Here is a 23753-nt window from a genome sequence, read left to right on the forward strand (position 1 = left end):
ATTAAAATTTTCTTTTTGAACTGTCTATCAGTTTCACTTGTTTTCTTACCCAATTTGAAATGTCCAATTGGAACGTCACCTCTAACCTCGCTGCAAGCTACAAGGGCATCAGAAGATTAACAGACAGCCTCCTTTTCCTCTGTTAAACAGATGCCTCCTTTCAGCCAAAGGATCTAAGCGACAGATGTTAGTAATTTGAAATTGAAACTTACTTCATAACAAGTCAAGAAACATTCCGTATTTCACTATCATAGTTCTGTCAAGAAGCATTCTATATTTCACTATCGTAGTTCTGTCAAGAAGCATTCTATATTTCACTATCGTAGTTCTGTCAAGAAGCATTCTATATTTCACTATCATAGTTCTGTCAAGAAGCATTCTGTATTTCACTATCATAGTTCTGTCAAGAAGCATTCTGTATTTCACAATGATAGTTCTGTCAAGAAGCATTCTGTATTTCACAATAATAGTTCTGTCAAGAAGCATTCTGTATTTCACTTTCATAGTTCTGTCAAGAAGCATTTTGTATTTCACTATCATAGTTCTGTCAAGAAGCATTCTGTATTTCACTATCATAGTTCTGTCAAGAAGCATTCTGTATTTCACTATCATAGTTCTGTCAAGAAGCATTCTGTATTTCACTATCATAGTTCTGTCAAGAAGCATTCTGTATTTCACTATCATAGTTGTGTCAAGAAGCATTCTGTATTTCACAATGATAGTTCTGTCAAGAAGCATTCTGTATTTCACAATGATAGTTCTGTTTTTTTTTTTTTCACTACACCTCCCTTGGTCAGTTTTGTTTGGCCATGTGCTCTTGCGGACCTACATTTTAAAGCATTAAAATAAATACTGTTTTATTTATTACCTTTTTACCCAATATTTTTCTGAACACTTAAACATAAAATATTCTAAACGGGGTTGATGAGAATTCCGGCTGCAATGTACCTGCTGCAGGTAACAAAGTCGATGAAGAACCCAAACAAGCCAATTAAGAGGCATACCCAGAATCCCTTTCCTTAGGGTGTGTTGACCTACTTTGCAAATAAAAGCTAGTGCACAACAGCCTATCAGGAATGCTAGGCACTTCAGACCACATTCAGATATTTAGTGTCTAAGTAGTGTGTCTTCTTCATCAGCAGTCTTTATACAGCATAAACACGAAAATGATATTTAAGTCATTCTAAATATAGATATTGTGTCAATGAGACTGCAAGCTGGGTCTTTTGCCCTATAGCTTTGTGCGCTGTGAAGAAACAAGTCCACACACACCAGTACTTTCAGGCACACTACTATCAGTCAAGGGATCTACAAAGTGTGCTGTTAATGTTGGGATGGCCTTTATATTGAAAGTCTATTAACATTGAAGTCAGTAGAATCGGTGTTGTTAAAATATGGCCTTAATTGCAGGATGACCTCTTTAGTGAGGTTGCTTTTTAAGTACGGTTTCACTGCATATTAAAACGTCAGGGTAGCATCTGTGCAACACAATACAGTACAGATTTACAGCCTTCAGTGCAGATCATCAAGGCACTGTCTACTAACCCTGCCCCTGTTAGAAATTCTATTCTAACAATGAGCAATGAAGGGTTGGATGTATTGGTTAAATGTTTTTTTTTTAAACCTATCCAAACTGTGTTCCAATCCAGTTCAACAAGTTTCTGGGATTTTCAGCACGGGTACTGACAAAAATATTATGACCTTATTTGACTCTATAATCAGACCATGCCCACAGTAAATGCCCCCTTCACCAACTGACAAAGCCTCTTCCCATATCAAGGCCTAGTTTGCCAATGCCAATGCTTCTCCCCAGAACCTGCAAGAGTCCTGCTGGGAAAAAGCCGGCCACTTTTTAGATCTCCCTGACTTCCTGTCCTGGAAAGCTACAGGTTCCCTTACAAGGTAGGGGCTTGGGGCTTTCGTCCTGTGCTTGTGTAATGTTTTGTATTGGTTCTGTTACAATCAGCTAGCTGTTACCCTCTCTTCTATTGAGTGGGTCCTGCTTGCAGCTTATTCTGGCTACATGAAACAGTGTTCTGCAGGATCTGTTAAGAGCAGAATCCAAGGTACGAGCATGGCTGTAGGAATCTATTGTTTATGACGTGACATACCAGGCTTTTTTACTTTGAGACAGCCCAGAGAATTTCTTCAGGACAGCCAAACATTCAAATAAAGGTTCTGTCCTCAAAACCGGAATTCATTGGGGCTACAGACAAGTGAACTTGCTGATGTCTATGCAACAGATGCTGGGCAGTGCCACGATGGGGGAGGGGGGGGGGGTTGGGGTTGTATTTGACGGGGTTACCCTGGGAATTGCAGTGTGTCTGTTTCCAGCTACTGCTTTTCAAAGAAATTAGCAAATTAAATTAAATTGTTATACCAAATCCATTAGTGTGCTTGTGTCTTTAATGGCTGTGCTCTGTTCGGCCCTGATAGAGTTAACACTTGCTGTTTGTAGCTGCTCTGATGCTATAGTACAAGCCATAGATCATGGCTGCAAAGTGCATGAGGGGATGAGCGGGAGAGTGGGAGGGAGGGAGGGAGGGAGGGTGGGAGTAGCTGCAAATGTAGTATTGGCAGCCTGCCACTAAAAGCCCTGGATGGTAAGCCAAGTATGAAGTCATCTATAACTTAAGGAGACGCATTAATCCTTGACAATGTGTCTTAATTTGACAAAGCAAAGACCCCTTGATAAGAAGGGATGAAACCGCTGTCAGGCAGGGGTGCCTGCGGGTTCAAGTTGGGAGCTGGGTGCTGGCTGATATGAAAGAGGCCCTGTGTGTTGGCCTGTCAGTGAGGCTGGATAAGCCAGTTGTTGTTCATCCAAACACAGCTTCATAGATTCAGATAGGCCGGTTCCCACAGAAGTGGAGTTGACAATATGCTGTTGGTGGTTAAATAGAGCGCAGTGCACCCGAGTGTGCTCGATATGGGAAAAATAGCTCACAACACCCAACACTGACTATTACACCAGACAAATGGGATCCAGACGATCTGGTTTGAGTCATATAGATTCAAGTACAGAGAGATTCTACTGGATGATTTTTCACCCAACACAGAAACAAGGCAACGGTGTGTGCTTGTGAGTGTGTGCGTGTTTGTGTGCACATGTGCGTGCGTGTGTGTGTGTGTGTGTGTGTGTGTGTGTGTGTGTTGCAGATGTGGGTTGCTGAGATATAGACTCAGAATCAATGTCTGAGAAGAGCGCTGCTTGTGACGGAGGATAGAGACCTTCTGCTCTCCTCCTGATCATTACAGTCTGAAGGCATTTTGAAGAGGTTGACTTCAGCAGTTTTCAAAGAACTCATTGAGAAATAACGATCTGCCCCGTGGTCAATCCTGAAATAGAGCTGGTGCACGAGCAGTTCTGGTCCAGGCTTTCAAATCTCTAAGCAGATAGGGCTTTGGTATTCAATTCCAGGCATCACTGTGTTATTTCCGTGCTCCATGGCAACATTCAGTCAAACTTGCCAAAGGCGTGGCATTTGTGTTAACACAATTTTTGGCGCTTTCTGTTTTGTGAATAGCGTCGTAGAACAGGGAAATAGCATTGATCATACAGGTGTTGTATATTTTGATTAAAGTGACCTACACTATTCTATATAAGTTTATGCAGTGTTGGTTTGTTTTTTATTATATCTTGCCCCCCACCCCGCGTCCTGAATCTCTTTTTGGTTAGCCTCTCCTTGCAGCTGTGGTGTCTGTGTATCTCCTTGCTGAGAACATGGCAGAGTTGAGTTACCAGCAGAGAGATGAAGGTTGTTTGTCAGGCTTCCACCAAAACAAAAACGAGCACAGCATCTGAGATACCATCATGGGGGAATGCCTGCATTGGGAATCCGTCAGTGTCAGGTGCTGGGCTACACTTGGTGAGAATCAGGGCCCGTACAGGGTGTTGGGTTCCAGTTACTACAAGTTTCAAGTTACTCCAGGTAAAGGAATCATGCACTGGTTAACATGGTAAACACAGGAGATGCTGAAGCAAGTATAAACAGGAGAAATGTGTCAACTGGCCCACCTGTATAACTGCACCCAGGCCTATTGCAGGATCCCTTTCTCCTAATGAGTTCTAAATGATAACTCATATTGCACAACCTGTAAAAGCAAAACAGAACGTACAAGGGGCAGGGACTGAGGATGGGGGAGTCTTGAGATGTTGGCCATTTCTCAGGGAATAAATAACCCTCGCTCAATTTAGTGCCTAACCTTGAACTCACCAAATACTTGAAATTTCCTATACGTTCTCTAGACTTTACGTTAGTCCTCCCATGCACTCCACTTCATCCGGAGCTAAAAGAAATGTTTGCCTCCTTGGGGGCAGTGAAGTAGATTAAGTTATGCCTAATAGGAATTCTGAAGAATCACTTCATATTTCTTGTTGAAATGTCAACAAAGGTGGTATGACTGAGTTATATGTGTGGACCTCCTTAACAGACCCCTCCCCCGCCATTGTGAGTCCTGGCTCAGGGAGCGGGGCAGCTTGCTGTGTAATTTGAGAAGCAGGCAATGTTTTCTATTTCAGGAGAGTGAGCTCAGGGAGAGGCTGTGTTTCTCTTGGCTGCTCCTGGATGCTCTCCCAGGGACTGCTTTGTTTAAATTATTAATGATGGGAATCAACGAATAATATCCGGTCACTAGTTTTCATAATAATGCTGACATATAGGTGAGATAAAGCATTGCCATAGTTTGAGCCTGTTTCAAGCTACAAGTCATTATTAATCAGGAGAGCTTGTGTGTTGTTGCCTGTTATAGTACTTGCTTTAGTATTAGCTGTTGTTTATGGTTAACTAGCGTGATTTCCAAGCCAACCCTAGCTGCTTTTATACCCTGCCTCACCTCCCCATTTGGTGTTGCTATCAGTGTTGGAAGATTCTTTCAGAAAGAGTTTCACGCCTCTCCGCACGCTGTGTCCTACCAGTCCGTGCTCTTAATCACTGCTTGTGTTCTGCACTAACCGGCTGGCACACAACCTTTTCCTTTCTCACCGCAAGCCTGGTCTGGAGGGCAGACGGAAAGCTTTAGAAATTACAGGGTTATAGCAGAAACCGAGCCATTAGGTTAATATAATGCTTTAAAGAGTTAGACGCTGGCTGTCTGTTCAGTGTTTGTATTCCTATACTTGTGAGGAATTCTCATTGACTCTCACTATATTTTTATTTACTATTTCTAACTTCAGTCAGACAAAACTCCACACAGGGTGAAAGTCGACAACAAACTAAATATATTGGCACTTTTTTTTTTTTTTTTTTAAAGTCATATTTAGTTCTTAAAAAGGTGTTTTACAAAGTGGTTATTATCTTTGTGGGGACATTTTCTCAAATTTCTCCACACATTGATAGTAATACCAGCCCGCCCCCACACACTCACACACACGAGAGGTGTTGCAAGCAGTTAACCCTGTCGCCTGAATTATGTGTCTTTCTGAACGTACACAGGGATATGGTCCCAGCTGTTAAGTGAGAGTAATATCGGAGGAGTCTGCTGGTGACTCACTGGAGCACATGCTCAGCAGGTCAGGTTAAATTCCCACTAGAAACTTCAGAACCACCACCTCACACAGGTAGAGGGGCAATGTGGTTAGGAGGCGGAGCCTAATTGAAGTCTTGAAAGGGCAGCACTTCTTTACACAAGGAGTGGTAAGGGTCTGGAATGGGTTAACTAGCCACGTTGTTGATGCTGAATCATTGAGATCCCGATTCCGAAGTTTTGAGATCAACCAGCTAACTGTAATGGCTCTATAGGTGGTATGTAGGTATGAACAGCATATGTGCTATAGATGGTGCATATATAATATGTAACTAGCAGCTGGATAATGGCTATAGTTTTGTTTTGTCATAGCCTGTTACAGAACTCTGTTTTTAAACTTTTAATAATAGTTAAGTAAACATTTTCTAGCATTTTTTGGCATAAATATCTCATACATCTTTTTTTATAGGAAACTAATGTTCAACATCTGCTGACTTTTACAACGTTAGCCCTAAAACTAAGCAGAATACTGATTTGCCTGGAAATATTTTAATCTAATAAGCTCCTTAGAAGAAGGGATTCCAAAACAGTGTTGCTGACAGCACTGGCACAGAGCATACCAATTAATCAGGACAGTATGTTCTGTGGAGTGGGTGGTGCAGGCGGTTTGCTCTCTGAGAAAGGCATGCACTGTATGCTTTACCTCTAGGGCCTGGATCTGAATCTAGCCCAGACCAAACACTGCACAGAGTTCTTTCATTTTGTAATATGTACCTTATTTGAATAATTCATTTTTTATTTTAATCAGAGGTACTACAGTAGTCTAAAAACGGCTGCACAGGCTTGGGCATTAGCCAGGTAATGTCGGCCTCTCTGATCAGCGGCTTCAATCCAAAAGTACAAGTCATAACTTTGAATTTCTTAAATATGTTATTGATCACTGGGGCTCCGCACTAAGCTCTTTAGGTTAACCCTCATTCCCGTTAGCGAGTGGATTCAATCACAAATCTCTTGTTTTCGGGTTTGTCTTCATTTTTTTCTTTAAATCTTGGAATTGCAACATTAAGATGGCGTCTCATTTTTAAGACCGTCCTGGCAAGGCTGCAACAGCAAGTTTCAGCATGAAAAATCTTAAAAGAGCAAACAGTCCACCCCACATCATAAAACATAGTCATGCAACTAAAATACAAAATCATAAACCGAAAGAATTGGAGCCTGCATATCATTTTTGACAGCTCTGTTATTAGTGCATATACTTTAGTACCTTTAACCTGGATTTATTAGAGTTCGAACTGCAACAATGTACAACATCTCTTTGCATCAACATTGTTAAAACAAATGATCCCTGCAGCTCCAAAAACATAAGCACACCTGCCTTTTGTTTTCTTTAATTACTGAAATCATCAAGACTTTGCATTGATGTATGGCAGGTTCTTGAAATTAAAGAAGGAATCTAATTTCCCCTTAAACTTAGTAATTGACTTAAAAAGTAGAAAAATGCCAATAAAATGTTAAATCCCTTAAAAGAAACATGGTTACAACAAATTACCATGATAAGAGTCAAATCTTAATACAAGCTGAATACAATGTTAAAAGTTATCCTTTTTTGCAGCTTTATTAAATTGCATCCCTGTAAGCAAAGTCCCTCTACAGGCACAAAGCATGTAACATTAGGAGTGCTTCACATTTTATAGTTACCTGTGAGGGCATCGAAGCGACGAAGGATAAAGGAGAGAACTAGATGTGTTTGTGAAACAAGGGTAGAGGGATATAGAACCAACTCAAAATGGGTTCAAAAGTTCCTTTCAAAAGTGGTCAACCCCCAAAAACGTTTCACTGCATTGGAGGAAAGGTCAAAAACGCTTGTGAGAAATATGCAGAGCTGTTCCCTGTAGAAATATCCTTATAGTCTAGCATGCAACACTTTTTTGTGGAACCGCGTGTCTTGTAGACTGAGCCGTTTGTTTCGCTGCACTGAGGCATTGTGGTTACGTGTTTAACGTTATGTTTGCGCTACACCTGTAGAAACACACAGTGCTTTCAGTTACACAAACAAGTAGAGAAAAGCATGTGAAATGAGGCGAGCTTGCTTTTCATTGCACAGAATGCCACGTGCGGGCTGCAAAAAAACAAAAAACGACCGCAGTATTTGTTTCAGAGCCTCAGTGGCGTCACAGTTTTCTTTTGGTTGCATTTCTCTATTTCTCTGGTTGTACAAGTTTTCATGTGCCAGCTGTGGGTTTGAGTGACACAGACTGTCACTTCTGGACTCTTTTGGAATACAGCAAGACAGGAATGATCCCATGCCAGATGCAATGCAGAAGAATCAGATGGAGATCGAACATAGTTGATTGAAATAAGGGTGAACTAAATACCAGGTTCAATCAGGACTGTGTACTGTGCAGTCAGTACAGTTTGAAGGACCATACTGAATACAACTAAAAGCTCATGGTACATATCTGAGTCTTTTTTGGTGCCACAGCGTACACTACCCAAGTGTTGGACGGTATTGAGACACATGATGCCCGTTACCTGCTGGATATTTTGGCTGCCTTGTTTCGGTACAGACAGAGTAACATTGGAAAGGTACAGAAACAAGTTCAAAGCAGTTTATTTTTTTATCAAGGGAATCAAGCCTCACCCAGTTTCTGTTTTTTGTTTAAATAGTCAGGAGTTGCGTGGGGTGCTGACTAAAAGGATTTTCCTGTCTGGGTTCTTCTTGCACTGACGTTTGTCAAAAATGTTTCTCTCCTCAATCCAGACTGTAGCCCGTTAGAAGCAAATAATTGGAAACATTTCACTGTGGATTTCTGTTAGTAATAATTCAGATTCCCCTCTATAGGAAGGTAAAGGAAAATGAGAGGAGAAGGAGAGGCGACCCCCGAGTCAGAGGGAAGCATTTAAACCCCAAAAGTCCCACCCCCACCACAGACTGATTTTAAACAGACCATTGCATACTTTTTAAATGTTCAGACAAAAATGTGTATGTATTTATTTATTTTATTTATTTTCTTCAGTCGAAATGACGCAGGTGGTGGTGGGAGAGCTGCTGGGCTTTCATGACACTCTGATCAGCGTTAGGGTTAAAGCAGTGTTGAATTCCACAGCCCCATGCAGACTACACTCTCTCATCTACTGTCCCTGTTCAGTGGGGGGTGCAGTGGGGAGTGCAGTGGAAGGCGCAGTGGGGAGTGCAGTGGGGGGTGCAGTGGGGAGTGCAGTGCAGTGGGGAGTGCAGTGGGGGGTGCAGTGGGGGGTGCAGTGGGGGGTGCAGTGGGGAGTGAAGTGGAGGGTGCAGTGGAGGGTGCAGTGGAGGGTGCAGTGGGGAGTGGGGGGTGCAGTGGGGGGTGCAGTGGGGAGTGCAGTGGGGGGTGCAGTGGGGAGTGCAGTGGGGGGTGCAGTGGGGAGTGCAGTGGGGGGTGCAGTGGAGGGTGCAGTGGGGGGTGCAGTGGGGAGTGCAGTGGAGGGTGCAGTGCAGGGTGCAGTGGAGGGTGCAGTGGGGGTTGCAGTGGAGGGTGCAGCTCTTAGTATCTGGAAGGAGTGAGTTTCACACCACACTCACGCTCTGCTCCATTATCTGCCCTGGGAGCTGTGGATGCTGAATCACAGAGGTTGGGATACGTGCCTGCCAGCCTACATCGACTCACGTTACTCGTGACCTTTTCCATCGATCGGGCTGAATTTCACTCCTGTCTGGATCCATAGCCTTCTCCCACAGGACTCATCATGGTATTCAGCCCTAATGCACCACAGAGAGAAAAAGTACTTAACTGCCACTGGCACAGCTGAAAGCAGAGAGGGGAAATTCCTAAACCGAATAGGGAGAAGAAAAAAATAGATTTGGATTAGGGTTTACTGGCTGTAAAAAACAAGATTTCTAAGGTTCTAAGTCTTATAAACTTGTTTTGTTATGGCATGCACCAAAACAACACCTAAACTAAATGCATAACCCTTCCTTGACTATTTGTGACATTTCCAATCATTCTTTCTCCATTCTTTAGCTCCAGTTCACACAGCAGCTGAGTGCACATTCTGTATTAGATTTCCTCATTCTCGGGGGTCTCATGATGCTGTGACCTTTCAACTCATCAGCTCTATGATATACTGTATTGTTTTTGTTGTTTTCATTCTTCTATGTTCCAGGCAGTCATAGCATAAATAAGTGTTCCCTAGCCTGGCTGTTGAACTATGGTTTCATTTTAGTTGGCCAGCCTTGGACAGGAATCCATGTTATAAATATCTAAACTGCAGCCAGTATATGATGACCAGTGAGCTAATTATAAGCCTTCACTATGAAGGTACCAGCCGAAACATTTGTCTGCTTGACTTAAGTTTCTTGTAAGTTTAACTTTAGTGGGATATGCCTTTAGCCTGGATCTCAGCTGAGCCTGGGTTATGTTAGTAGGCAGTTATTGCTTATTGCCAGTGTTGTCATATTGACCTGGGAATGCCTGTGAGGGACTGTGGGAGTCGGGTGTCTGAGACGCGGGCCGATCCAATAGCATTCCAGCCTGTCCTGTAAACAAGGTCCGACCGCAGAACAGCTGCAGATTGATGGTAACAAATGAGAGCTGTCTCCACAAGTCTTCAACGCTTGGTGATTTCTCCCTCCTGAAATGTTTAACTTAAATATATATATATATATATATATATATATATATATATATATATATATATATATATAAACAGACTCTCCTTTTTTTCTTTTATTTTATTGGGTCTTGAAATTTGTCACTTAGGGTCCCAGACTTTGACATCTTTGAGGGGAGTTATGTGTGTAGGACACCACATTAGTCTTCTCCGTAATCGTTCTTCGATCTCGGTCAGTAACAAATATATAAAAAAACAGGAATAATAAATCAATTAAGTAACCCTCCTCAAAAAAAAAAAAAAACACACACACAAAAAAACTAACTTATTACGTGAGACATTTCAATGCTATAAAATCTACATCTACACTTTCAAAAAAAATTAAATATGTAAAGAAATAATATTATAGGTTTATGTTGTATTTTATATGGTCACTTTTTAAAATAACAGTTATTTTGTTGGGCCTCTGAGATGGTTCTTGTGACCTGAACATGACTAAGCTCAACTATTTTTAAACATGCTAATTTAACCAGGTTTTTACTGTAAAGACTCCATTCATAAAACAGGCAAACATACCCCTCTGCAGGATTGATAATTAATATTTACTAGCAACATGTTATTTATTCCTGTGGCTAAGGGCTGAACAATAGACTGGGTGTTTATGTGAAGCAACACTTGTTAGTGGGTTGTAATATTTACTCAGGTGTCTGTGTACAGATGTCTAAACATTGAAATGTGATCTGCAGTATTCCATAGACACATTCCCTCATTTCATTAATAATATTAATAATAAAAACAGAAAACAGCCAGTGGCTAGCCTATGCAGAGAAAGCTGGCTGAGTTGAACTATTTTTTTTATTTTGCTAGCTTGTTGAAGCTATGTGTTGTTTACTGCATAGAATGTCATGCTGGGGTCCCCGAGGGTCTCCCTGGTAAAGGCACTACCGCGTGATGTGAAGAGGGAATCATACAGATGTGTGATAACATCCACAATCACAATACACAGGCCAGCATCGGATAGCAAGCTGTGGAATGGGCTAGTCCCAGTGCCTTGTTAAACAGTAAGAGCATGTTCAATTTAATATCCAGTTACACAGGCGGCAAGTGAAGGCCATGCAAGACTGGAGTAATAGAATACCTTTACTCGATTATAGTAGTAAGACAAGCTGTGATAATTACCTCCACCAAGGAGAGTGCATGGGTGAAGGTAGCTCTAACCAGCTGCTGTAGGCAATGTGATGAGGAGGGGTCTGCTGTACGCTCAGGTTCATCTTACATGCTTCATGAGTATACATGCTTCTTGATGCTTGCAACCATAGCAAAAGTCATTCAAGTGACTGTATAAAATTATACAGGTTTGATATATATATATATTATATCTATTAATAATATATAGATAATATATATATATATATATATATATATATATATATATATATATATATATTCAGGTTTCAGGCCCCCTTAGAGGTTACCAGCACTTTGCATTGCTTCTTATTGGCTAAAAGGATACACAACATGATACATGTTGGTATTACTCTATATCATTTATTCAGTAAATTGTATTTTTGTTTTTTTTTAAATTATCCAAATAACATTTTGCCACTGGCCTTTTAAAATCTTCAATTTTTTTTTTTTTCGAGTTATTGATATTTTTATTGATTTATTTATTGGAGGGATTTGTCAGCATCCTCTTATCCCTTGTGTCTCCCTTGCTCTTCCCTGGAAACTGGGTGACAGCCCCGATGCAGAATCTAAAGAAAGCCCTAGCCAGCTATGTTCCCAGATCATTGCCAGCAGGAACATTTAAGAGAGCGGGCTGGAATTCTGTGATTCATAGGTAAAGAATCTGGAGTTTAAAACAGGAGCTGCGGATTGGTTAGTATTTGGGATCTTTTGTGAAGGACTGTCAAGTTCCAGACAAGAAACAATGACTCAGCAAGCAACGAGGAGGCCAAATCATATAAGCGTTTTTAGAGAGGCAGCTGACTCAGATTCTTCAGCATTGTTCACCTGTGGTGGATTCGTTTTCACAAGCATAGCCAGGAAAAAATAAATAATGCAAACTACCTAGACAGGCCACCAAGTACACAGTTTACAGTACTTGCTTGCAATGTATACTAAACGAAGCCAGGCCCTGCATATGTAGGCTGCTCTTTCAAGATGAGTTGGTGTTGAATGGTTTTTTTCTAATTGGGTATTTTTTCTCACAGCTTGTGCTAATGTGCAGACTGAGTACACCAGCAGAATGGGACACCCCTGACACAAGCATGGTAAAGCATATACAAGCGTTGTAATGCCCAGAGAGGTATGGAAATGCATATTCATAATAATAAACAAATACATTAAAAAAAATTACAAACCCTGGTAAACTATGGTAAATGTTACTGTATGGAGAGGAAGAATGAGAACACAGGTAACCTTTTATAAGGGACAGTCTGTCAGTCAATATGCTGCTCTTTATGCATGGACCTGGCAAGCTCTTGCCCTCTTTACCAGAAAACCAAGAATGTGTAGTTACACAACCACAGACTAAGATGGAGTGCACCGTCTCCACAGGTCAGAAAGAAACAGACACCATCAATAAAACAGATAAAGGTTGTTTATTTAAGTAACACTGCACTGTAGTAATGCACAAGATAGCATTGATTTCAACAAGGCTGTGGCGGCTGTAAGGAGACAGTTAAAACAAAGGAGATGGGTCATGATAAAGAGGAACTTCACATATGAAGAAACAAGCATGCCAAACCTCTTTTTGTATTTATATTGATCTCTGCAGCCTCTTCAGTTACTGGGTGCAGAATTGTACCACATTAAGTTGCCTGTCTGTCTAACAATTTTATAATGCATGTGTGTTTTTTGGCAGGGCAACATCTCAAACTCTATAGAGTTCACACAAACTGTTTTAAAAATTCTAAAAAACAAAATAAAAAATCATAACTGAAGGTGATATATACAAGAGAGAGAGCGAGAGAGAGAGAGAGAGAGCGAGAGAGAGAGAGAGAGAGAGAGAGAGAGAGAGAGAGAGAGAGAGAGAGAGAGAGAGAGAGAGCACGCTGTAGATATATAAATATATATGCACATTTTAACCACACTCATGTGGCTACCTCAATATACACTGCATGATTATTTTTTTTAATTGCTCAATAAAAATAACTCATGTGTATTTTTTAAATTTATTTATTTTTAATTCCTGTTACTGTTAAAAAAACAAAACAAAAACAAAAACAAAAACTGTAGAAGCCAAACTGATTTTAATCCGCAACACACCCACAGTATGGCTGACTGCCAGTAAACACAGTCACAGGTGAACTGTGGTCGCTGCTGCTGCCCTGTGTTGAGATCTCACTCGACTATGTTAAGGCCAGTGTATGGCAGGTTTTCCTCCTGCATTCTTGAGAAACCTGTATACCCAGGGCAGGCACAGACCTGTATGTGGAAACACTAGCCCTAGTCCAGACCATGCTTGTTCCCACACAGTGCTGAAGTGTACTTTGAAATGCCATGTACTGTAACAGCTTCTTACCTTCTTTACCTTTGTGCACACTTAGCTGAGCTTGGCAGCGCTACCTGTTGTAATCGTGGTCCCCTTCATTTCACTGCTTGAGAAATTACCTCTGCCAACTGATTCCATTCATAGAGCATGGACCAGTAATAAATAAATACAAATCTAACGGAGCAGCCCACCCAATTAATCATGTGTTATCTTTGCCAGGGACCAAGACCTTTTTATGCAACACCCATTAATACTATTTATTAACTAGGTTCAAACTAAATGCTGTTCAAAGCAGTTCCACAATGCTGCACACTGTTACATTTCAGAGCACTCTCACCTCCCCAGTACATACACAGCATCCCCCATTCTTACCCCACATATCAATAACTGCAGTACAACCGATCAACTTTGTAATATAATCCAGGGACTGGGACAGTTGTTTGCTTCTCATTTAAAAAGTAAAGCTTGTGTGACATTAAGGATTGATCAGTCTTGCAGCTGGGATAAGCCACACCTCGAGTTATTTTTTTTTTGTTTTTTTTTTTGGTTACCACTTATTTCTAGCAGTAATCCTGGGGTAACTACAAACAGGTGGTTGATGCAAACAAGGGGTGTAAAATGCTCCAGTTATGCTGCTTACATAACTGGGTGAAGGCAGGGTGTGAACCGGCAACCCCGTGCACTGCAAGCGAGCAAAAGAGCCGAGACCCTAACCCTAACTACAATGTTTGTCTGCATTGGTGGTTTTAGAGCTTTTAATCTCATCTCACCTACAGGGAACAGAATCCGTAATGGCAGCGCATCACACAGCCCAGCCCATTACACTGGGTTTATCTTAGTGCATCACACAGCCCAGCCCGTTACACTGGGTTTAGCTTAGTGCATCACACAGCCCAGCCCGTTACACTGGGTTTATCTTAGTGCATCACACAGCCCAGCCCGTTACACTGGGTTTATCTTAGTGCATCACACAGCCCAGCCCGTTACACTGGGTTTATCTTAGTGCATCACACAGCCCAGCCCGTTACACTGGGTTTATCTTAGTGCATCACACAGCCCAGCCCGTTACACTGGGTTTATCTTAGTGCATCACACAGCCCAGCCCGTTACACTCGGTTTATCTTAGTGCATCACACAGCCCAGCCCGTTACACTGGGTTTATCTTAGTGCATCACACAGCCCAGCCCGTTACACTGGGTTTATCTTAGTGCATCACACAGCCCAGCCCGTTACACTGGGTTTATCTTAGTGCATCACACAGCCTCTCGGTTTCAGATTTACTTGAGGGTTTATGAATGAATGTTTAAAGTTATGGATGTTTTTTCTACAGGTCTCTTTGTAAGTTAATTTGCAAATGGACCTACTCTTCAGAGACAGGCTGGGATGACAGTTTCTGGATGATCATCGGCCTGGAAGATTTGGTGTCTGACTATTCCAAAATAGGTAAAGTATGTGCAGCATGCGTCCCACCAATCAGCCCCTGGCCAGAGTGAGAGCTTCCAAAGACCAGCTCTGCAATATGTAAACTTCTTTTAACCCATGGAAATCTTTCAAATTTAAGCCATTAGTGCAATTAAGTAGATGGTACTGCAAACAGACCTGCTCAGTTTGGTTTTATACATTGACATGTGAGACTTGGGGTGTATTATTAAACCACTTACCGGTGAGAAAACTCAAGGAGACATATACTGCAATTATTGTGTTACTTTTTATCTGATCAAAAGACTTGTTTTTTATTCATATGGGCCTTAAACTTTGCTGAACTTTTGGACTTCCAGAAACATTTTTATTGCTATTCACTGTATTTTTTCTGCATGCTTTCTATATATATTTACAGCTTTTTACATGACAAAACACAACTGAACTGCCTAAGTGTCACCCACCCTGTGGGCAATAGCTGTGGCTTTCTAATGCTCAGTGGGGTTCACAGCCCTTTCTGTTTCAATTAAAATATAGAAGCTTTTAAAACTTTCAAATGATTTGGCTTTTTGATGGGCTTCCCACAGTGTAAGAAGTAGTTGTGGTTCTTGCAACGGAGGGAAATTTCATTTTCGGGTCGCCGAGCAGGATTGTATGGGCTTCTGATAATAGTTCTACTGTGGGTTCACCCCTCCAAGACACTGTGACCTTTAAAGAGGGCTGGGAGTGACATTTGACTCTCCAGAGGCAGACCACCAAAACGAACGCCTGAGAAGGGCACAAAACCGTTTGGGTTTCCCAGATATGCTTTGCAGACCCCTGCACGCTCACGGCATCTGTGGCAACACCTTTCTTGTGGTTCTCTGTAGCTTTCTTGCATCGCTGTGAGTTTACCTGACCCCAATACATCAGAGCGCTTTAGGATCCACTCATTTGTTGATCTGTGACCTTTTCGGGATACCCGTGTGAGTAGAGACGGTACGGCAAGCCCACACACACACACACCACAGCCCCAGAGTGTGGTTAGATACTGGGCCTGATTGCAGTGCGCTACACACAAACCTAGAAAGCCCTTCTGCTCTGCAGGCGCCATGTCATATTGCATTCAGTTCCCTGTTGTTCTTCTATAATTCATTGTTGAGCTGGAACATTTAGTATTGCTTTACTACCCTTAAAGGGATATAGAGAGGTATGTAATCTGCAGCATTTTATTTCCTACCTATCTTCTCTGTCATTCTCTGTTGTTATTTCTGCTTAGATCTGCTGACAAACAAATGAACGGGTTGGGGGGGGGGGGGGGGGGGGGGGGGCTTCTGAAAAGACTCCTAAAAACAGATTTCTCAAGTGGGACGGTTTGAAAAACGACATTTGTAAAATGCTGTGTTGTTGTTTGCGTTTGAGGGGGCCTCTGGTGAGATTGCCAGGCTTAATAAGTTACGGGCATATCCCTTCAATAACATTTTGAAAACATTTAAAATGAATTATAATAACACAGGCCAGGTATTCTCCTGTTTGGCATATTTTTAAATAAAAAACACAATTATTACATTTTAAAAAATCTGTATTGCTTTTTCAACCCAGGGAAAGATAACAAAGCCAGAAAAGGAGACGACCTAGTTACAAAACAGACTATGCACTCCATTTACACTCTGCACTCAGAAACACACTCATGATTTAAATTGTAAACATTAAAAAAACATGTGCTGCTGAAATTCAAGTTGCCATAGTCAATTCAGTAGGAAAGCTGGATGATGAACTTTCCACAGTTTAAGCAAAATTCCTAAAAAAATTAATAAAAGGGGCTGGTGATTTGGTTTATGTCTTAACTCTTTCTCAAAGGCATGTTCTACTCAAACTAGTATGTTTTTTGGTTTTTTTTTTTTTTTAGTTCAAAGGTACCTCTCTGGTTCTGACACCACTAACCTGTCACGATTTGGTGGCAATTGACATTATGCTGAGGGCGTCTGGAACTTTCCAGCTTACAGTGAACAGGCCTCATTGAAACATGCATGTGTTGTTTTTGAAAGTACTGCTGGTAATGCTGTCGGGGCTGCATGTCCCTCCCTGTGGGCTCACAGTCTCGTTCTGTGTAGTGCTGTCGGTTGCACCACACAGTTACCAACATAAGGCAGCTGGATATTCCACTGTCTCACTTGTTTGTTTACCTGAAGCGTCTGCTGTTACAGAATGGCTTGCCCTTTCCTAGTAGCTTCAGCATAAACATTTTCAAACAATCTTTTTTTTTTTAAATAGTGTTTTCTTTTACTGTTCCAGCCTGGATAGAGTAGAAGTTACATGCCTTCAAACGTATTCTTTAGTGAAAGTGCCATTCTTTTTCAGTTAGAACTGTTTATATATTGCTGCATGTTAAAAAATACATTTTCTGTAAATTTGCAATTTATATAAATAAATTTAAAAAAATTGAAATCTGCACATTTACTGATGTTTACCATTACTGTTACACAGCAGCATTTTTCTGTGATTTTACAGATTTTAATTTTTTTATTTTTTCTTAATTATTATGCTTCCCATCATGTTAGATTTAGATTTTCAAGTTGCCAATGAGAATGTCTCTGAACTAGGTCTCCCTACTGTATTGAAAACACATAAATAAGTTATACACATTGAGCTTTTAAATACAGCTGGCTGATTCACTTCACTTTGTTTAAAGCACTATAAATGCACAGCTATTTAATGCAAAGGTCAAACCATAATGTATGTCAGTAGTGTTTTGGCTAATTAATATATTGAGTTTAGGACAAGGTCACTGTTTACCTTGGGGTAAATAACTGATATAGAAACAGATCCCAATGAAGCCTCTCTTATTTACAGTTTGTCACGTATACAGAGAACAGCTTGTCATATTGCTATGAAACTTGTTTGGGCATTCTTTGGCAAGGGTTAGTGGGAGCAGAAGAATGTGGGTGTGTAAGGAGTCTGACTCTACATACATGCATACAGTATGTCACATTGTTTGCATGTGCATAGTGCTGGTTTTGCCATGAGGATGTGATTAGCAGGCTGGGATCAATTCCTTGCCAGCTCTACTTTTGAACTTCCAGAAGTGAAAGGGTTGTATGTTACTATCCTACTTAAGTTAACTATATACAGTATGATTGATGTCCAGGTTGGATTAAGTTTGCAGTTTACACTTTATTAACAGATATTAATATACATTAATAACCCATTGTAATGTAGGTTATATAATAGCAGCAAGGACATTTACAATTAGGGTTCACCCAGATTTGACCGAATATGCTGTGGGGTTGAGATGGTCCTGTGGGATGAGAACACCTCCTAATAGAGGCATGTGCTTTCTCTTTAGCAGGGAGCTGGTTATCAATCATTGCCTTTTCCTGAGGCACAGAAACCCAGTGCAAGTGATGAAATCTAAGAGTAAGAAAACGTGAAGGCATTTGTTATCAGCTCCGCTGGGGGTTGTGAAATCTATTTCTGATTTTACACTCAAGAGAGTAACCTTTTCAGTTTCGTGTACCATTAAGTGTCCTTGGAACTTCATTTTTGAATGCACAGTATTTAAAAATGGGTTTGAGTTTTAACATGGTCCTTCCTCCCATTACTACAGTTAATAATTTTTTATTTTGTTAGGCTTACTTCCCATAAAAACGAAACCCTTTAAACAAAACTAACCTGTTTACTTGTTTTAGGGGTGAAACATCAAGGTTTTATAATCTAAATACTCAGTTCTGTTTATGCAAAGATGAATTTATATGGCATGAGTCTCCACCACATAAAAACATAACCTGCTATCTTCCTTCAGCCCCACCCTTTCAGTGGTTTAGTCCTAAAATATCAATTTCCTTAAACAATTAATTCACATTTTATTTGTATACTAAACTTCTAGTAACATGTATAATAGGTAATGCATTTGTGTCATTTTTACAAGCATTGCCACAAAGTGTCTTTCTCCATCTTGTCAGAATGCTTTACTGTCCATGTCTGTGTGTGTCACGAGCTTTGTTTGTGTCCACAGTTGTAGTCGATGCACTGTTCTGTTGCTGTCGTCTTCGTCACCATTTTTAACCTTCTTGAAGAAGTAGTTCGTAATAGATCAAAAGCTATGATCTAATTGGATGACACACCATTGGAGGTGTTATGTAAATGAATAAATAGGGGAACTGAAATCAATACAAATAGAAGATATTTACAGTAAAATCCAGGTGGGTTTGTCACAATGCCAGGAAATAACTTGGTATAACTACAGTATTCGTGAAGTTACTTCAGAAAGATTACCGTGCTGTAGTATTTTAGACCCAAACTGTTAACAAAAAAAACCATTACTTCACAAAGTTTCCCAACATTTGATTTCCAGTAATACAAGGTATGCAACAAAACTGAAGAGAGGTATAGCTTCTAAAGAGAACTAGTGTCTGTAGAATGAGTTATTTTCTGGTAAGGCTGTGGGTGGCTGGTTTGACACAGGAGCTCAGCTCCTCAAAGGGCAAGGTGTTGAATCCAAACAGGGGGCTAACTGTCTACAATCCCTGCATTATATTTGTGAGTCTGAGCTGAGCTCTTTGAGGTGCTGACACTCAGGGAGCAAAACGATGAACCCAGTTACTATATAAAACACTAATATAACCACCTGCCCCTCCCCTCTGATCAGATCATTCCCAAAATGCACTCAGCACCACAATCACGATGAGTGATATTCATTCAGCTGTTTTGGAGCATATGTGGCATTGAGAATATAAACTCCAAGATAGCCATGTTGATTGGAGGTCTTTTTTGGTTTTTGTTATACCTCCCATGTTTCAAGTCCATTGAAGAAGTGGTGTTTCCCCCAGGGGGCGCACAATATTATTAGTAAATGGAAATGGGCACCATTGCTTTGGTGGTTCTGATATTGATAATGTTGAAACCCGAACCCTTCACATAACCTTCATTTCAAAAAGCATTACTGTACCGGGAAATCAAGAGACATTCCGGCTCTGATCACAGTGCTGTAATTTAGTGCACTCGGCTCAGGAGTCTTTTAGTTTTCTAGTTTATTTTTAAGTTCTCAAAGCTATTTTCTCCGAACTGTCGTTACCAAAGTTACCAAGCCTGAAATAAACAACTCCAAGGCTTTACATTTAGAGGCTTATGAGTAGTATTAAATTCTTTCTTACTGGTTTTAGAATCACTGTTTCAGAAAGAAACGGCGCAGATGAGGATTTGGACTAAATAGCTTTGGGAATCTAGCCCACTGTCCCTTGTGCAGATTTTTTTTAACAAGCCGATAATTAGCAAGTGAGGTCTGGGCATTTCCTTTAATGGCAACCAGAATTTGTTCTTGCTTTTTGTTGTAGCATATGTAGAATTTGTACCATATAAACAAATTAACAACACAGATCATCACATTTACAGTACATGCATTTACTCCCATAAATAAATATGCATGTAAAACACAAAGACAGGTACTGAAATGTACTGAAACAGTGGGACAGGTGGACATGCTGTCCTAGGCACTAGGCCCAGCAGACAGCATGTGGGGGACTGGGATACCAATAAAACACTCAATGGTGGGATATGTAGTAACAGTAAAAGAAACGTATCAAATTATTTGACAAACATTTGGACTAGAAGCCTTTCTCAATGTCTGCTGCTCTGTAGTAACGAAAATGTATAATTAGTAACTAAAAGTGTACCTGAAGTTCATTTTAGGATAGTGAAATTGAATTGAAAACCTTAATGCTTAACTGTGTTTTATTTATTTTTTCCAGTCTGAAAACAAGCACTGGTTCAATAGCTTTGAATAATACATTCCCAAATCTCCTGCCTAGTCCTGATCCCCTGTCCCTGGTGTCTCTGTTTCAGGCGTGCAGGTGTCCTCTCCTGGAGCTCCCCTGGGAGCGGGGCTGAGCGGTGAGGCGGCCCGGGAGCTGGGCCTGTGCGAGGGGACTGCGGTGGCTGCTTCCCTGATAGACGCTCACGCAGGAGGGCGGAGTAACACAAGAGCTGCAGCCTCCAGGGCTGTCAGTCCACAGGTTGCTTACTCTGCTGTCTGAAGAGCAGATGCAGGGATGCATCTACTGCCAAAAGATTTGCATCGCCCCATATAATATGAATTAATGTTGCATCATGTCTAATTTATGTTCATATAGTTTTTTTTTAATTATGTCTCAATCCTAAAATTCTAGATGATGCAAAACTTTTGGCCATAGCTGTATACTGTGTTCAAAAAGAGTGCTGCAAGCATTCACATTTACAATATATATATATATGTATATGATAACACACCTTTCTGCCATTGGATAAAAACTAAATTTTTTTCCCCTTTTTACTGTTAAATCCTTATTGCAAGATCAAATGCACCTGATTTCAGATTTGATTTTTTTATACTTTTAGTATGTCAAAATTAAGGTACACGTAACGGTTGAAAATATTAACTTTGCACAAATGCGCAACTGGCAAGCTCCTGCAGTTGCAGTAATGTACAGCTGGAGTCTGACAGCAGGTATTGTGTGCAGTCTTTGTCATGTCTGTAGTGTTGCAGCAGAAGGGGATTGTTAATCAGTGCATCATTAACTCTCTGCTCTGGCTGCAGCATGGATGTCTGCTCTGGCACCACTCTGTGTGTAATTACCAGCCGAGGGAGCTGGCCCCTGGAGGTGACGGCTCTCTAATTTGTTAATGCTCCAGTCTGGCACCAGGAAGGCACGGCTGCACTGTGCCCTGTGGTCTTGTGGTAGCACTGAGGGGTTGCTGTTCTGGTAATTCTTAATCATGAGAGGCACAGACTGTGAAGCAGTCATGCTGGTTAGTTGTCTTTGGTCTGGATTAGAACCTTTTTGGTTTAAAAGAGACTTACAAGTAACCAGGGAGTTCTTAAGAGCCATACAAAATACACATATGAAATACACATACAAAACACACATATGAAACACACATACAAAATACACATGCAAAACACACATATGAAATTCACATACGAAACACACATAGCAATATTACTCGTATTTTGGGACTACAACTGGAATGGGGAGGAAGTGCTGCACAAATGAAAATTTCATGGAAATTAAAGTTTAAAAGCATGATGTGGCAGATATGAACTCCTTTTTACATAACTGAGCTTCTGTATCTTTGCCTGTTTTATGATCTCTCATTCAAACAAAGCAGCTCTGCACTAAGATCTGTATGCATAACTGCAATAAGAATACAGAAAAACATTGCTGCATTTTATTCTGACCCCCCCACCCCATCCATGCTCTAACCTGTGGATTGATATTTTGTTGAGTTCCCCTGCTCTAAACTGCGTTGTCAGAAAGTATTTAAGCGGTGTGCTTTTGTCAGAGGTAATTCACTCTCTATTAGTGTATCTGTTAAAAATTTTTCTTCATCATCTGTCTGGGTGGCTGATGAACTGCCCGGGTTCGGCATCTGTCCATAACATATATGATAATATTACAGGGGTGTGGCCATGGGCTTTCTGAAACCAAGACCAAACTGCAGATTTGAGTTAATCGGAATTGAATTGCACGTCCCGATTGTCAATAATGTCCCAGCTAGCCCGATGGTGGTGGTAGTTGAGGTTATGGTTTCTACTCTGCTTACTGAGTCAGTCCCTCTATCCCATCCAGGATAGCTCCCCGGCTTGCCCCCTCACCTCCTCCCCAGAGGTGAATCATAGCCGCTAGCAGTGCGAGGGGCTCCCCCAGCAGTGGAGCCCACCGCTCATATCCGTGCCAGAACAGCCCTACACAGGAAGCAGGCACAGCTCTGCGCGACCGCACACAACTCTGGGACACTTTTACTGCTTAATCCCAGGGGGTTTCAGAGCAGAGAGAGAAGCTGTTTACCAGAAATAGTTACTGAACAAGCTAATATTAGCCTTACAAGGCAAACCTAAAACAATTTAGGAGCTGATATATATATATATATATATATATATATGTGTGTGTGTGTGTGTGTGTGTGTGTGTGTGTGTGTGTGTGTGTGTGTGTGTGTGTGTGTGGTGTGTGTATACACACACACACACACACACATACACGGAACACTATTAATACTTAGGGCTAGAATCTCTAGAGCGAAATTATCTTTAATTATCATTAGCACCTTTTTTTCAGAAATGTACAATTGCACCCAATAGAATTGGTAGACCAGAATTGCTAACTTACTGACACATTTCATTCAGGGGCTTGTATGTAGTCTCAAGTTGTTTCTTATAGGTTTGGGAATTGTAATTGGTGTTTTTTTTTTACTTTCTATAATAACAATTTGAGAGAAAAATAAAACTGTAAAACTGTGAGACTCTCACCCTTAATGTCTAACTGTATATACAGCTGGTGTTTCAGCCCAACACAGGCTCTTCCATTGCAGTGATGTGGTTAACTGACTTGAAGTCCAGGCAGCTGCTGTTCATGTTGATTCCAGTTTTATTGGTCCAATATTACTGCAGGTGAGTTGATTTTTCACAATGTTAAAGTACATCCACACTGAACTGATGTTCCCTGAATTTGTTTATGTGAAACATTGTTTGTAAAATGTGTTGGGTGCAAAGATGCTGCCATGCGGGATATCCATTCACTCCAACTGTAGTTACTGCTGCTAAGGTAACACAGATTAAGAAGCAGCACTTAGTGGACTATAGAATCCCGAATGGTGTCGACTGCATGCCTGTCAAGAGATTGTGAGCTTTCATTTGTGTACTCATGCAGAATATAGAGTCAGTCCCAGATGGAAACAAGAAATAAAAAACGCTCCACTTTTGCATTTCCCCTTTTCATTGCACACACTTACCGAGGTTGTCAGGGTAGGAGAGTTCCAAGGGAATTTGCTC

At 40.9% G+C, this 23753-nt stretch overlaps 1 pseudogene; it reads left to right on the plus strand.

Moving 5' to 3' along the window:
- The window catches only part of LOC121330740, a 65544-nt pseudogene that overhangs the window by 13971 nt on the left and 27820 nt on the right, over positions 1–23753 (plus strand).

Source organism: Polyodon spathula, chromosome 18, assembly GCF_017654505.1.
Source record: "Polyodon spathula isolate WHYD16114869_AA chromosome 18, ASM1765450v1, whole genome shotgun sequence".
NCBI lineage: Eukaryota > Metazoa > Chordata > Actinopteri > Acipenseriformes > Polyodontidae > Polyodon > Polyodon spathula.